Raw genomic sequence first — 17,862 nt, 5'->3', positions numbered from 1 at the left:
CTCAATAAACATCAGGAAAATAATTTCAAAATAAAAAACAAACACCTCAACCGTTTGTGCTGTCAGTTCTTCAAAGAAAAGTCAACTAGACCTGAAGGCAAACATGCATTCTAAAGCCTCCTCAGAAAAAGTTACAGCAGCAGAATCTGGGAATTTCTCATATGTATGATCAAACTGCTAGCAGTACATCTCAAAGATGACTCACGACTACATGGAAACAGCAGCATATCTCACACAGCAGCTTTTGCCCTTGCATCATCATTAAATCTCTCCAGTTTCAAGTGAGAAGTCTGAGCACAGAAGCATTCATCATTCAGATGAGGTCCTTCCTCCAAAAAGTAGATGCCTGGCCTGTTTACCATAATCACATTCTGTAGAATGGGAAGATGATGCCCTTGTACATAAGGATGGCAAAAGGTAAGTATTTCACTTCCTAATTAAATGGTCTTGGAAGAGCATTTGGAGGTGTGGAATGAGCTCTAGCACATACATCCTTACCCTCATTAAGAAACAAAAAAGGTATGTTATGAAATAAACATGTAGAGAAAGATCATCCTGCATCAAGGGCAGCCCTGCTACTGCATGCCTAAGGGGCAAGTCTCACAAACTCAGGTCTTCAACTTTACTACACCCAATGGCGTGTCCCTATGCTGCGCATCACATCTACTTGAAACCTCTTTGTGAACAAAAGCACTTAATCACTAGAGCAATTCAGCCCCTCAGTCTTCTAACACAGCTTTTGACCAATCTCTCACCTGCACTTTAAAGTGATAAAGCCCTTCCTTCTCTATGACACTCAACGGCATTCAAGATTAGTTTATAGTAAGTGGAAATTAAAGATTAGCTCTCAGTCAAAAATAGTGGTTCACAGTTCTACACACAGCTTGCAAACATACTCTGGAAATGCAAGATCCTAAATAACAGATGATACTGCAAAATGAGTGGATGCCACATGGCGACATACAAAGCCGTCAAAGAAAGAAGATATTTTGTAAAAAGTAAATAAAAATGTAGTACCGAAAAGTGACTATATTTATTTCATACCCCCGTAGGATTTGGTTTCATTCCCAAATGTTGCTATACCAATAAATCCTCCTTCCTTCTGAAGTTACAGCAACACAAAGGATAGAGGAAATGACACATAAACAATCTGCGTGTTGACAAGAAGGCAATTTTGTAATATGTTGTTATTTATGGGCAACACTTAAGCAGATGGAAGATGCATCAAAATGAGTTTCATTTAGAACATGCAGGCCATGAAGAAGTCTCTGCAGGAGTAGAGCATCACAGGAAAATACGAGGAACTTCACAACTATAACTGCATTACTACATCTAAAAGAAAGAAGATGCAGCACAGAAAGGGTCTCTGAAGTAAAAAGAGTATAGAGTGAGGCCTTACCCAGTGGTGCACCTAACCATGAAGAGCCTTCTCACTTCTTAAAGAAGCAACTGGTAGAGAGGGCTATCAGTAATGCTGAAAGCCTCACCAGTATAGATAGATATCCATCATTTTACTTAGTCCCTCCCCCCCCCCCCCATACAGCCTTTGCTTTTCCAACTGTAGGCCCTAACTCACAGTCACAATAGTGAATGCAGCCTTTACTACATGCACAGCTGACTGAAATTGTATTCATTACTCCACTTTGTGAGTTTCCAGAGCCTTCAGGAGGAGGAAAGAACAGGCTGACCTAACAGTCCAATGAGCAATTTCCACCCAAACTCTGAGCAACACAGCACGAAGCTCCCCGTGAATGCACTCACTTTAGCTGCATTGCTCTCCACTGCATTAGCTCATGCTTGAAAAGGGGAAATAAATTAGCAAGGGAAAAATATTTATGCCTCCTCCTCTCCCTCCCCACTATTTCATTTGATTCTAAATCAATTTGGAAGCCTCGCTGGCATCAGAACCCTGAAGTGCTGACAGCCACAGGGAGCTTTTAATAACTGAGAGTCCAGCTCTCAATTTTTCTCTCTATTGGCAAGGCCCCTTAGTCATACCACGGGACACAAGAGGGAGCAAAGCAGTTTCAGAATCACAGTCTTCTTCTAATAACCAATTTCATTCCCTGATAAAAGCTGAATTTTAAGAGTTTCCCACACACTAATGAGGCATCCACACACACTGCTTGGATAATAACCATCTCACCCCCTCTCCTCCCACACCCTCTGGCAATCTACCTCCTTACCTCATATGATCATGTTTACTAGAGGTTTGCCTTGTAGCTTGATATCCCAGTTATATGTTGTGAGTGTACTTTTCTGTCTTCTTTTGCTAATTACAGGCTCATTAGACAATCTTGACTGCATTTGGCCAGAAACAGAAGTCCTCAAAAAGTCTATGCTTTTTGCAGGAATTGGTGGCAAAGAGAGTTTAGGACACTGGCTAAGGAAAGACTGTACCATTAGTGCTCCCCGAATAGGCATCAGAGAACCCACACAGGTGTCTCTCAAGAAACAAACCCACAAGAAACAAGTGTGCATCTCTGCCTCCTTCTAAGCTATGCCTTCTTTTTTATAGTCTTCCTTCAGCTTCATTCAAGTTCCATGAAACAAAACACAAACTTGCCTGTCTGGCAAAGCACTTCACACAGTGTTATGAGGGTGTGGGAAGCAACAGCAAGAAGCCAAAAGCAGCGTGCCCAAAACAGGCAGCATCACAGAAGGACACTGAAATCAAGTCAGGCTCCTTCCACCTCACGTAACAAACATCAGAACGTGTAACAAAGCAATGACACTAAAGCAAAGAACCCTGAATTGCTCTCCTTTCCCAGCAACTCCCTCTCGTTCCTGGAGCATGTGGAAACAATGGGGCGAGAACAGGCCCATTGTGACTGAAACAGTCACAGTAAATACGGTGGGGTATAAGCCACAATGAGGGTCTCTTTGAAGCAGTGCAGGTGGCTCAAATGCAGAACAAGTTTCAGTTTCAAAACATATTTCTGAAGGTGCTGTGAGCTCCGTTATGCTGCTAACTGCCAGACAACACTCTCCATGTGACTATAAAATCAGCTACCAAGTAATACAGGTTTAAAATATAGCGTTTGTCTGTGCTTGCAAGCTCAAATTAAATTTAGCTGATAAGCACAGCTAGGGGTTAAAAGCCAGAAGAAATGAAAATAGTCAAAGAAGCTTAAAATGTACTATTTTGACCCTTCATTTCGAAGTACTTCTCTCTCCTCCCGAGCATCTACACTTGGTAAACATCGTTATTTTCTTTCACCTTTCACTAACAAACATTTTTTCACCTATTCTACAGGTTTCCATAGGCAGAGTAGCTCAGCTTTCAGCTTCACAAAAACAAATGCACTCACGCAACACAAGAAAAGTTCTCCCTTTCAGATCAATAGGAAAAGGGGTAAGTTTCTGGAGAAAAGAAATCTGAAACACCCGGAGTTTCTTTTCTATGGCTCTTCACAGCTTTGCATAGTTAAACTGCAGATCAGGCTTGAATGCTTGGTAAAAATGGAGGTTTTAGACCTTCAAGGTCTGAAGCCTATGAGGATTTTCTATGGCTTAACAGAGCCAGCCGAACACAGCACTGAGACTACAGATACAAACATACCTACACATTCACTACAGTCACTCTAACCTGCCTAAGATTAAACAAAGAGTAAAAAAAAATACTATTTCACTTCTTCCATAGTTTTGCCAGTCCAAAGAAAGCAGAGCACAGCTAACATAGCAAAGGTGAGAATACCGTAAAAGATGCCGTTTGCATTAGAAAAGGCAGACTCGTACCCTCCAGCTTCTGGGAGCACAAGAAACGACCGTCTGGGGCACGAGAGCCACCGACCTCCCCTTTGATGCATCACAAAGGGCCGGCACCTGCCGCGGGCTGGGAGGGGCCGGGAAACTTCTAGAAACCAGTTGCGTCTCCCCCTATGCGAATGACGGCACGAGCCATTCGGATGCAAAAACTAAAGGGCGGAGTTCTTTGCTCTTCCCATCCACTCGACCACAAGTCTGGCTGTTTCCTATCATTGTTTCAGATGCCATTTAATGCCTTTCTGGCTAGTGACGCCAGGGCAGCTGCCTTAGCCTCCAAAAGTCATACACAGCTGTAACACAATGGAGGTGCACCATTACCAGAGTAGCAAGGTCCTAGGCTGCAGCAAGCAAGGCACAGAAACAAAGGAAAGAACTTGCCTACCTTCAGAAAGACTCAGGTACAGAGATATCCTTGCTTCCACTGCCAGCCTTTAAATGAGGTCTTGGAAGGGGTGGATCCTGGCTCCATCCCACTTGGTCACTCAGTTGCACTGCATGCTCCTGAGCTCCCCTGGGTTGCCCCTGCCTTCCCACCAGCTGGCCAATCACTGCTTCAAACCACGACTCAGCATTTCCACAGCAACAGCTCACTGGAAGCATCAGTGCCCTTACTATATATTACATCCTTGTTGGTCCACCTCTACTGCCTTCCTTATCCATGACAACGTGGGTAACAGAACATTACAAATTCGCTGGGTCCTGCTAAGCACATGCTTATTTTACTACCAAGCACCAAAACAAAATGCCAAAACAGTCCACATGAAGTGACTCACCACACAGTTTCAACCGCTGTCACCACTGATGGTAATGGAGCAGGTTCACTGACTCAGATTGCCTTGAGATCTGAAATCACAGGTACAGAAGAGGCATCTGCAGCTCTAGAGGGTCATCCTAGGTCTTTCACAGCACCTCAATCATCCTCTAAACCTCTCTTACACTGACCTAGCCTGTGCTTCCTGACCCAGTCTTACCCATAAAAGCACACATGAATGTAATGAAAGAAGATTCACTAGAAGAGCTTAGGAAGCAGCAGAGGAAGATATAAAGAACTAGAGATTCAAGGACATAAAGAAGAAAAAAAAGATTGGTGAGAAATGGTGAAGGGAAAACAAAGCTGGGAAGGTCACATATGGTTTTATAATGAAATGGAAGAAGGAGATGAAAGGTGGATTGCCAACAGCTCTGTAATGATCTGCCTCTGCTGTTTATCTAAGTGATAACACTCTAACTGGTATCAACACTTAGGTCAGCACTAAATAGATTAGGAACTCCCCACAGGGAGTGTGCAACACAGACGCATGCAGAAACTGAGGAAAAGGGGCTCAGGATGAGAACAAAAAAGGAAGAATAGGATCCCACCGTGTTAGCAGTCGTGTTCCTTTGTGACTATACGTGCTCAGTAAAGTGCTGTTAGCTTTCTTCTCAGTCTTGGAGAGTGGGAAAGTCCATACCTATGCAACCATGACAACAGCACACAAATACAGATTGTCTGCACAGTAAAATATGCACCTTAATAAGCAACAAAAGGCCAAAAAAATAAAAGATAAAATAATCCTGTAAGTTTAAAGCTTGAAACTCTTCAGTCACTGGATCACCAGTCAGAAGCTGACCACCACTATCGGTTTGGAAAAGCCTCAGAGGTTAGTTCACATTTCTAGCAATTTCGGTATATCTACAAAAAAAGAAAACAACACAGTAAGACTAAGCAGTAATTTCTGAGTTTTAAAACTACTGATGTTTTTCTGTACTAGCATTGTAGCTTCAGACTGACGTAAGCCTTCACATCTGAAATAACTGCATTTTTTCCATTCACCACCATCTGCTGCCAGGAAAAAAAAAGTGTCAAAAAAAACACTAATATCACTCAGATTCATTTGAATGCTGTTGGAAAACTAAGAGCCACCTTTCCCAAGGTAGTGACACCACATCGACTGCATCCCCTCAGGCTACTAAAGAGCATCTGTGAAACCTCAGCATAGACTCATAGTCCCACTACTAATGTCTGCTCAAATCCAGCAGAACCCAGTGCATCAGGCTGTAAAAAAAAGCTTGGCATTAGGGAGAGGTCTATAAACCTGGTCAAATAGATGTCAGAAAGAATTTCGTGTAGAGTCCTGTTGGAACAACTTTGCTGTTCTGTCTGTAATGACTAATTATTACAGATATTACTATTGTGTTAGCACCTAGAAGCTCCAGGCAAAATCAGGACCACAGTAAATTTTTATCACACTGAGACAGAATCTCTCCTACCAACCTCCCTAGTTGAAAGCCTGACCTGTTTCAGCAGAGCCAGGATACAATCCTGAGCAAAGCAAGCGGCAAAAAGCCACACAATACACTAAGTCTACAGGGGAACTCACTGCTGGACTTCAGATTTGCACTGATACATCTCCTGGAAGAGCACCTTCCTCTGCAAGACATAGTTAGTATGTCAGTAGGCTGATCTCTGTGACGGCAGCTTTACAGAAGGGCAGCACTGTGGCAGTACAGGTGATTCTCCTGGGCACATGCAGACAGGTAGCTAACGCCAGATAACCATACAGCCTTTCACACCACAAGAGCTTCTCAGCAGGGAAGCTCCAGTGTCACTGCACATATCCTCCATTCTCTTGGTTTGTCTGAAAGCTGATGGCACTAACCTTCAGAGCTCTGCATGAGGACTCTTATGGCCTGGTAAAGAAAAGAAACAACCTGCAGGTCATCAGCTGTGGATCAGCTGCGAGAGATGTATCTCTCAGTATCAGAGAGCTGTAATCTGTGACCACTTCAGAGGTGTAACCGTATACTCCTGTTCAAAGTGGGGTTTGCCTTTACTGGGCCACACATAAAGGCTGATGCATTGGCTTGTGCAACAGAATGATTATTTCAGCTGAAGCTGTAACTTTTACAGAACAAGCCCTGTTGTCACCAATCCACCACAAGATGCTTTACTTTACAGCATCTCTGAAGAGTGAGGGTTACCATGGCTTCAAGTCTTCTGTGTTACTACTCTTAAAAATCACAGCATCCACTAAAAATCTACCATCAGTTTCTGTGTTTCTCAAGGGATTGGAAGTTCATGCTTTATGGCAGTAATTACACTTTTTTTTCCCTACCATTGGTACAATATACAAACCAGAAAAGGTACCATGCACAAAACTGCACTTATAGTTTTTCAAGTCACCATGATTCATTCTCATGCCTTGTAATCCTTCCAGATTAAAAAAAGAAAAGTGACATCCTTCTCTGTAAAGTAAAGCTAAGCACATGGCGATCATTACTGACTACACAAAGGGCAGATTGTTGTTACTATGACAATACAGTGAAAAAATGAAAGGGTGACTTCTCAATCTGTTCCTCCCCACTTCACATTTGAGGCACAAGCTTACTCAAAAGGATCACATCTTTTAAAGAAAGAGAATGGCTGGAGGGATATACAAGGCATTACTTGCAAGACCAGGAGATTAAAGTTCAGGAGCTCAAGGAGGGATTTTCAAAACAGCTTAGCTTTGTCATAACTACACTTTTAACACATCAGTGATAAAACTCCCATTGTCTACAAAGTATGAAATGCTGCTGTTTTCCTTGGTGAAAGAGAATTAGCAGCACTGGATTTTTAAAATGCCAAGCAGTTTTGAAGTTGTTTGGTACCAAAAAAAAAAAAACAACAAAAAAAACCCCCATGTTTTAGAATTTCTTACATGTTTTAATCACAAAAGTTTGGAGTCTAACAGTCACCTGCCTTAAGACAGGACACTGACTGCTAAGTCAGTCTTCAACTGATAACTCATAAAATCCTGAAAGCCAGTGACCTTCAGTGGGGACTGTAGCAATTCTCTGCAGCTTATCCTCTTCTGTTTTTTCCCCTCAGCTTCACAAGGCTGATGCCTGTTTCCGCACTTCAGAAGAAATCTCTGAATGGGAACAGAATGCGATGCTACCCAGGTAGATGGCAAAGGACAAAACAGAAGCAGGTTAAGTGAACAACTTGGAAACAAATTTCTTTATCCTCTGTATCCCTGTGAAGTGTTTTCACTTGCTTTCCAACTCCAGGGCTGAACAAACTGTACCCAGTGCTGATTCTTTGGGAAAAAAAAAAATATATATATATATATATACACATCTCCAAGATGCAAAAAATACCACCAAAAAACATTAAACCAACCAACCCAACCAAAAATACCCACACAACTGGGAAAAAAACAGAAGCACACTGACAGCACTAAGTAGCCTACTGAAGGGTTGATGAAAGTCTTTTAATGGCAATGTGGTAGAAAGAAGACCAAGTAGAAATTGATTGGAACAAAGCTCTGCTGCTCCCAGCTGTACATCCTACTACACCAAGATGGGAAACCTCAACCAGCACACAAAAAAATAACATAATTGGGAAGTTTCTGCTCCTGGAATACTAAGACAGTTCTGCCAGCTGCAAACAACTCTGTGCTCGAGCAGCTCTAACAACTGCAGCAAAGCTTCTTCACTTGCACCCAGGTTCACACATACAGGTAGATTTCAAAAAGCATGGCTTAAGCAGATGGCTCTGATGCTCTGCAGCCTCAAAAACAGAGTCCACTACTGAGGATGATCCATAAGCTTGGGTCAAGCAATACCTGTGACCTGTTGTTGCCTAAGAGGTTACTTCTGAACAGCAAGGAATCCTTTAGCAAAGGCCTCCTTTCGTTCCTCTCTGCAGTTTTCCTTATGCCATTTCCAGCTTCCCAATCAGCCCTTAAAGTTTTTTATTTGTTTGTTTAAAATGAAATGAGCCTAAGGCTGTGCTTGGTTTCTGCATATTTTATTTGATCATGCTGTACTTCAAGTATTACATCCCTTCAGTGATGTCAGGTCTCGGCAGCTCTGCTGGAGCTCTAACACACAGAGAGGATAGATTCATCACTTCTTGTACTTTCAAAGGAATTTTTCTCTTCTTTCACTGAGAATTATGCAGGAAGCTCAAGCAGAACCTTCATATATTCTGCAGAGACCTTTAATTATAAGTTTCTAGGATGTATCCAGCTACTATATTGTACCATCCAAAGTCAAAGTAAGAGAACTTGGTGCCCTCTTGCTCTGCCACTCATACAATAAATTAGCATTGGATGCCTTCCCTAAAGGAATGCATCATCTTTAACCATGAAGTGTGCATGTTTCCAGACTCATCCATGCAGGTCTCTTGTTCTCACCCTAACCACAGCCTTGCTTAGCTTTTCCAATTAAATTAATTAGACCTCATCTACATGCGATATGAGATCCTTTTAGTTTGACTCCAGTGGGAAAAAAGAAGTTTACCTCACACTGCACAAACTCAGAGGACAAATTTGGCTTCGATAATTTCCTGTACAAAATCAAGAGCCACTCCTGACAGCAGTCCTTGTCAATTTACTGCTCAGGCTAAATCCTCGTCTTACCTTTCAGGGCATACAGGCAAAAAATCCACAGTCAACAGAACAGACCTTGCTTTGTTGGTCCTCAGCTCCAGGTCTGTCTGACAATACTACATTCACTTTGCACATTAACTCAAATAGCAAGCTGAAAATCCATCTACTCTAGAGAAGGGGAGCTGAAGAAGGGCTTTGACCTTCAGGCCCAAAGGGATCAAGCAAGGACACACTTGTTTATTGCTGCCTGAACACACTCCTCAACCAAGAACTGTCACAATAACAGATCAGAAAAAAACATGCTCTGAAAGAAGTTGATCTCAGGCAGCAGACATCTTTGTAATGTGGAATAATACAAAAATGGTAATAGATATTGTAAGATGAAATAATACAAAGGTAGTAACTGATATTCAAAAGATCAATCATAGGGAAAAACTCACCAACATGAATGCCTTCAGTCCACTGGGAAACACTGAGGCAATCACCACCAGGGAGCAATCTCAAAGAGATGCTGCCTTAGTGGTGGTCAGCCCTTAAATAAGGTCTAGAAGGAGGTGGGGTCAAGCTCCACCCCTTCCGGGAGCACAGCTAAATTACTCTCACCTGTGCTCCCACAGCTGACCCTACACTTGCCTCAGCTGATTAATCAGAGGTTCAGGCTGTGATTACTAATTTCCCATACATGTGTTTATCTCCTTCTAAGCTCAAAGGCTTTTAACTCTTGCTCTGTAAAACATACAGAGCTAAAGCCTATGGTCATTACCTTCACTTAATCACTAGATCATACAATGCTTGTGAAGAGGAATGAATCAACAAATCACAGGCACAGCCAGCACCAAGAAACAAAAGTAGTTTCAACTGTCAAGGCCAACTTCTGTTAAGTTTCTAGTAGCTGGATGAAGAAAGCTGCAATTCTGGGAACAGGGATACAGAGCACCTGCAGTTTTCTAGCAAAACAACAGGACGTTTAAAATACAATGAAGCTTGAGCAAAGACATGAAGAACAATTCTTTTTTTGTGGGGGTGTGATGATCTTGGAACAAATCAAAATAAAGAGAAAAGCTGTCCTATACCCTTAGAAAGTTTCGGCTCCAGTGAGAAGCTGCTTCAACTTTGGAGGCAGTAACAGTCACTTCAACAGCAAGCTGCAGAGAGACTAATATTAAAGCACCACACGTTAAGCCAAACTTCCAGGAGTTCTTTGCAAGAGCATGAAAACGCAATAGAACAGGTACCCACATATGGCAAAGAAATCAAGGGTCTTTAAGTAATGTCTGTAGGCTACAGAGATGAACTTAGGAAAGGCAAAACACCAAGAAGCTATAGAAGAAGCTTGAGAGAAAAGAAAAAAAGAAGAAGAAAATGCCCAGACACTGCAGGATGCAGAAATGACACTATTATCCAGTGTATGTATTGTTCAAACACACCTTCATTTGTATCAACAAACCTATGTGTGTATTTCAGTTACCTAGTGGCATACGTCGAGAAGAAGAAAGCTTTGTTCATTCCGATCAACTGAAACTACATAGGAGGTACAGAGATACTTAGGAAGCTGAATCTTATATTTTAGAGACTGAAGAGCTTTTTCCTTTTGAAAACTTCAGCCTCAGCATTAGAACACATCCTATGTTTTGTACATAGCATGAGGTGGTGGGCATTCAGTATTTTCTCCTGCTGCTGGGACAACTACAAACACCTTGTTTGTGTGCTTTCAAACAAGCACTGCTTCTGAAATCACCCAGTACTATTGCTGAATTTCTAACAGGATGAAGGGAGGGACAATAGGAGCTCCTAGATTTCACTAGAAATAGCAGCTGCATGGTGCTCTCTCTGGAGAGGAATATTCAGCTGTTCTGTATCATGCTTGACATCAGCTGACCACCAGCAAGATGAGGTGAAGTAATTAGTATGGGCATTGCCCTAACTACTTCATAGCCTCTGCCGTAAAAAGTCTGGAAGGAAGTTTAAGTTGTTTATACTGTAGAACAACCTGAGAAGAGGTTAAAAAAAAAAGCCCCAAAAACATAGTTTCATCATTTCTGCTACTTACAAAACTGTTTATTCCAAGTTGCACATCCACAAATAAGATTTCAGTGAAAGGTTTGATGAGCTGTTTTATTTGGATAATTCTAGGCAAATAGTGCACTGCTAGAGGTACCCAATTCCTTACAGGCTCAATTTGTTTGGTTGTGAGTTGAAATGACCCAAAATTAATTTCCTTTTTACATTATTGAAAAATTTCATTCTGTATTTCAAGAGGAAGTAACTGCTGATATGGGGATGAGATTCTGCATCTTGCAGGCATAACAGAAAGATGAGCTGTATCCTTTGGGAACAGAGCACACCTGCAAAAGTAGCATTCACAGCATTCCCCCCACCCACCCACACTTTGCTCACAGCTTCATTGAGAAGCTTCCTACATCCTCACAACCACATAAAATAAATGTTTTTCTTCCACTTTACACTCTTAATTCATTAATTTGTCTTATTTTGCTTCATATGGTTTCTTCATTTCGCTCCTGCCTCTACTTGTCGGGTGAGTTTCTTCCAAAAGTTCAGCATTATTCGAGTTTCCTCAGGAATGGGAAATTTCATCTGCTCTTGCATAGGTTCCCAGACCTTACTGCTCAAAACCTAGCAGCAGTGTTTTTATTAAGAAAAACAAAACTCGGTTGGAAAGTTAGCTGTTTCATTAATAGAAATAAAAGCACCACTGGTTTGGCAGCATTAGAACAGAACTGTGGCTAAAAAGCTTATCTATATAAAGAGTGGGAATGTTATGGAATTACATTGTTGCCATTGCAGAGTCAGATTTCACACTAGGTTGGCCGCTGCATCCAGAGATTAACTATTTTCTCATTTTATGTATTTTATAGAGACTCAAGCTGCACCTCTTAGGGGTTTCACCATGAGATACAAGAAACCTTTCTTTCCAGTTTATTAGAAAAGGTGAATAAATCTAGTTGTAACAATAAACACAGGGAGAAAAAATACTGGTTGGTGAGAGCTAGACACGGCTAAAATTCTGAATAAGAAGTAAAATATAAGTTATTCTCAATACCTGAGATAAAACTAAATTTCAGCACCGCACCCTGTAGGTTAGTCTGCAAGACCTGCCAGACTAAGCTTTCCCTGATCCAGTTTCTGATTCTGATACATAATGCAGCATCTCATCACATCTAGTGGTGGGTTGCTCCACTAGTGGATGAACAGCATAAAATATGGGACTGGATCTGAACTTAGCCTCATAGTCTTGAAATTCCTTTGGGAGTCCAGAACTACCTGATAAGTCTCTCACTTTCCCTCAGCTCCAGTTGTAGCCATCCAAACATACAGAAATTCAATTCCAATGTAAGTCAGTGTTACCTGAAGACAGTGAAAACAACTTTCTTTGTTTGGTTGATTGTAGCTTTGAACACTCTAGAGATGCCATGCTTGTCTGCATTTGCAAGGTACACTTTAGCATACTTAATTCAGAGATGATGTGTAATAAGTAGGGAAATAATTATTCCTTACAAATTAGCAATGAATGATTTTGACTTCAGGGAGAAAAATATGACCGTAAGAGAAAACCTGGTTACAAATGCTGTGATGTAACAACAATCTCAGAGAGCACAATGTCCTTTCCCAGAGTAATTACTTCCCATTTTCATCTGAGGGAATAATAATTGATTCATGGTGCTTGATTAAGAGGATTCTACCATACATGCTACTTAATATTACAAATACTTAGCAAACCTTTATGGCAACTTTTTATTCATAGGTAAAACTCTCTTTGCTCATCCATGAAAAAACAGCGCCATTACCTACCAGGTAAAGCATGGGAGATGCTATTAGTTTTTATGATAGAAAAACACTTCTCTCCACCAGTACATTTGATTTTTCAATTAAGATTTGAAATTCTTCATTGGAAACCATTGCTGCCAGTACTCTTTTAATTAAGCAATATCAAGAGTTCCATAGTTTCTGTGTTCTGCACATTAAACCAGCTGTGCACTTATGTATTTTGTTTATTTCATCTTTTCACTGTATGGGCTGGTGCTTCAGAAGAACTAAAATGTGCGGAGCAGCACCATAAGAAAAGACATGATGCTTTAAGGTTGGTCCTCTAAGCCAGAGAGTAGAATTAATTTGACATCAGCTCTGTCAAATGAGGTATGCGTTTTATCTGTATGTGGGAGATGGATGTATGCTATTTATTTTATTATTATATGAGACTCCTGATTTTATTAGGATCATTTTGCAGGTTTTCAAGGAGGATTGCTCTTTCGCCAGTATTATTGTTCAGTGCCCTCTGGAAGCTGGTAGGGGGAGCTATTATCACAAGATGTCAAATGTCAATAATGCAGAGACCGATTTTTCAGACACATCCTCTGCAGGGCAGAGGTAGATACAACAAATTTGGTGCCCAGTCAGTACTGGGACATTCTGACATTCATTACAGGATAAGCAGTAGTGAGACTGCCACAATGAGAGGGAAGTTTTTCAGTGAAGCGGAGCAGGCTGAATTGATGCTCAGAAACACTGACAAGTATTACATCTAATTAGTATGGCTGTGCAAATGATGTAATGAGGCATTTGAGAATGAAACTAATAGCAGCTGGATAAAAGATTATTAATCAACGTGTCTGCCATCTATCAGAGGCCCAAAAGAAGGCTGTACAAGACACTTCTCTTGTTGTATGCATCAGAAAAGTCTAGATATAGAAATATACACTGAGATAAGATGGTACAAACAGATGTCGGAACAACCAGTTAAAGGGAGTAGATGAGCAGCTGCAGAGTGGAAAGCTGAAAACAGATAAGTCCTTATATCTCTTTCACTTTGGACCATGCTGCCCATGGCTTGGAAAGCCAGCTGCCACTTTGGCATCAGTCTGCCTGGTGTCCAGCTTTGCTTCCTTTGGCTTGAGTAGAACCTCTGATTTGCCTAGATAAGTATTATCATCAGAGGAGATAAGAAAACTGCCAGGTTCTCTCTTTGTCCCATTCCAATATACCACCATTATCTTTTTGAGATGGTATTAAAAACACAGAGGGAGCTTTTCATTTTCAGAGTTATGGTTTCAGGCTGTCTGCAAATTTGGGAAGAAATCTTAGACTTAGCTCATATTGATTGTTGTTGTTGTTATTTTCAGGCTTCCAGCACAGACTTGGGAGCTGGGAACTTGTACCTCATCAAGGTGGTACAGAAACAGCACTATAATCCCATAACTGCAGAAGCTGGAACCAAACTTGAGCCTGACCGCTAGGACGTAAGCATGTCTAAGGATTCAATTTTTCACATATTATTTTACAGCAATTATTGTCACAATTAAAGAAAGCAGAGGATAAAGCATGAACTTTGCACATAAGTCTGCTCAGTGAGGATGGTGAAATCTGCTGTTTTGCCAGAAATTTCAAAGCAGCAACAGTGTCAGTATTTACTCACTAACCACAGGAGATGGCGAAAAGCTCAAACAACATCTCATTGCTCCATGAGTCAAAACAGATCCTAAGTTATTTAGTGAGGGAGTAAATATCTCTAATAATATTAAAGAAGTTAGACTAACTCCTATTAAGGTTTACTCAGTGGGCAATGACCAGACCTAGCTAGTTATTTAAGGATCTAATTCATACCTAATGATCGCAGAGAATAACAATCTCATTGTAAGAGGCAATCTGACGCTTTTTCACTCTTATCTTTTCTGCACATTTGTAGTTACCAAGAAAGGATCTGCCTTTGATCATTTTTCCTGTGCTGCCCTTATAAGTCATTTCATTAAAAGACCAGAGAGTTTCCTGGATTAATGGCCATTTGTCATTTCCCCAAATCAATTTTGCCTCCAGTCTGTTGAGACTTCACAAACATCTCCACAAATGCTTTTCAGAATTACAGTAGTTAGGAAGGTTTGCTCAGAAGAACTTTTGTCTTTAAAACAACAACAACAAAACACCAGAACAGCTGCTGATGCTTTTTTTTTTTTTTTTTTAAAGTTGTATCTTAATTGAATTTTTCATTTTAAAAATGAAAGAAAAATATTGATTGACTTTTGTTCTGTCTGCATCTCTGACAAGTCTTCATTAGTTCAACTTTTCTACTTGAATATTTCTGTTGAATTGTCTCCAGAGCCTGGGCTCAGCCCATCTGGTACTGTTGAGCTCTTTACTGTTTCATTTATCTGTCTCCAACAGCTGTTTTTCAGGTTCAATCCTGACCTGTGGACTTCTTTGGAAAGAGCGCTGTATTTCAATAAAATCAGTGCCACACTAAAAACTCTTTCTTCATAGGGAAGACTTCACCACTTGCATTGTCTCGAAGAAGTACAGCCATTCTAGTTGCTTGTGAATTAAATTCTCTCCTTTATATCACTGGAGGGCTGAAGTTTAGTAGCTGTGATTTTCTTCAGCATTATCAGTTATCTAGAGATGGTATTAAAGCCATCCTAGGAATTAATATGGACTTCAGTGTTCAGCAGGGATATGGTTTTTGTTGTTTTTTTTCCCCCAAATATTAGAAAAGTTTTAGTTCTTCATGGCACAAGATGAGGGAAGTCCATTCCCATTCTATGCCAAGGCTGCTTCTTGCAACTCCAGAACAATTGCTAAGAGGTACAACAAATTTAACACAAACCTTTACACAGAGATTTCATACCATTTTAAACCAAGCCAAGTGGGAACAGCTGTTTGCAAGGTTCGATAGTGATAGGACAAGGGGGAATGGTTTTAAACTAAGACAGGGGAGGTTTAGGTTAGATGTTAGGAGGAAGTTTTTCACACAGAGGGTTGTGACACACTGGAACAGGTTGCCTCTCTCTGAACTCATCTCTGAATATCAAGTGACAGTTATGCAGTCTGGTCTGTGTAAGTGAAGATATGGAGCCTGGAGACTATGCAAGCAATTCCTGTTGCTAACAGGGTAAGATTATGCACGCTACTGCTAGCAAGTTGTAGCGGGACATTACAAGTTGTCCCACTAGCCCTTTTTAGTGAGTCCATGCTAGAGCTGGACCTACAGACTCAACACATTCAATGTGAATTGACTCTGTTGAAAAATGAGGCTGTCAGGGGTTTGCTCAGGGTCAGTCACAGCATTGTGTAAGCCACAATACTGCACTCTGGTCATCTCATTAGATACCTCCATCCAGTACAACCCAATTTGTAAATGTGGTTGTATTGCTTTGATTTTTAATCTTTTTTAATAGTAATTCACCTAAGTGACTCCCATCCAATTGACAGGCATATGCAGGTCTCACTTCATTTAACTGAGGCACTTCCGTTCAATCAGCATTCCATTCTTTTCAATGAAACCTTCCAGAAGTGGGCTGCCCAGGATGAAATTGTGATAATAAATGCCAGACTTTTTGAAAGAGTTCTGAAATGCCTGAATGGCAAGACAGAAGGCAGCAGAGAGCTGCCTGCATAAGAGCTCCCCTCGCACCCAAAGTGGTCTAGCTACCAAGCATCTGAATGAAACAATAAATACTACTTTACACAGATCCAAAAAAGCAGGCGATCCAACGAAATGTTCCTCCCAGCTGAATGGGCATTTCCCAGGACTTGTTGATTTTATGACCTCATCTGTGCCCTTAGCTCTCAGCAAAACAGTGCTGAAAGCTCCTCATTTAAAGCAGGCCATAGCAAACAGAGATTTACCATCTATCCAAAGCTTGTATAAATTTACTGCGGGCAAAAGCTCAACAAAAGCTTATAAAAGTGGGACCTGTGGCTTCCAAATTAAGCCCATTTTCTCTAATTAGGCTCCTTTTTCACAGCTTTCCCTTTTCCTCCACTCAAAAAATAAAAAAATAGCAATTGCAATACTGTGGAGGCCATAAAAGCCATCTGCTTTTACTGAGCAGGGACCTGACAAATTAAAATCTTGCTGGAAGAGAAGTAGAAACTTAGAAACTTCTAGCTCAATTACAAGGCAGACAAGGGAAACCACGCATTCTGGTTGACTTGGATGTAGTTGTCAGAAACCTGATACATTTGCCTAGCATTAATTTCCATCTGGTTATATTCTGATAGAATCTATCCTCTTTTTGGACAAAAATTCCCAGCATAATTGTTCATTGTTTACAAGCCAGTTTCTCTGTTACTTCTTCCAACTTACAGAGCAAAACTTAATTTCTTCACATAAAAGTGAATGGCTCTAGTCATTAGCAACAGACTACTAGCAACAGACTACTAGCAACAGAGCAAAGAGCGAGGTGCTCAAGCATCCTATACTGGACTCAGCTTGAAATCTTGGCTCTGCAAAAGCCCAGTTCATCTAACCTAGTTTTAACTTCTATCTGAAGCACTGGAAGAGGCACATACAGAGAACACAAGGTGAAAATCCACTGTTAACTTTGGCACTTCAGCTGAGTGCATGTGTTTCCAAGAGCACCTTAGCTCACCCAAATTTACTGTCCATCACAAAAGGCAAGGGATACTGCAGTAGCTTTCTGTGCATGAAGCATGAAGCATGAAGCATGGCTAGAAAGCTATAGCCTGTGCCAAGCAGCAGAGCTAGCCCTCCCTCGTTTTAATTAACTTCACCTTTCAACCGGTTCTGCCTTGCACTGATTTTTTTTACCTCAATGGATAGGTAAACGTGACCCACAGCAGCAGAGTCTGATTGCACGTCTCTTCCCAGCAGCAGCTCTTCTATCTGAAGAGCTTCAAACCCTCATGTACCCTCTGGCTCTCCATCAGTGGCCACTTCTGCTCCCTGCTGTGGATTACCCACCTCCAGACCTTCCCACTCATGTAA

At 41.1% G+C, this 17,862-nt stretch overlaps 1 long non-coding RNA gene across 1 annotated transcript in view; it reads right to left on the bottom strand.

Annotated features, from left to right (window-relative positions):
- Nucleotides 1–9,605, bottom strand: part of LOC116653426 — a 63,424-nt gene extending 53,819 nt beyond the window's left edge. Inside the window, exon 1 of the long non-coding RNA XR_004307242.1 lies at nucleotides 9,566–9,605. This is a non-coding gene — a long non-coding RNA (uncharacterized LOC116653426). The remainder of the gene's footprint in view (nucleotides 1–9,565) is intronic.
- Nucleotides 9,606–17,862: the final 8,257 nt, after the last annotated feature.

The sequence above is a fragment of the Coturnix japonica genome, chromosome 4 (assembly GCF_001577835.2).
Source record: "Coturnix japonica isolate 7356 chromosome 4, Coturnix japonica 2.1, whole genome shotgun sequence".
NCBI classification, from domain to species: domain Eukaryota; kingdom Metazoa; phylum Chordata; class Aves; order Galliformes; family Phasianidae; genus Coturnix; species Coturnix japonica.
Note: the sequence above shows the minus strand (reverse complement) of the source record. Positions and strands in the feature narration are given on the sequence as shown.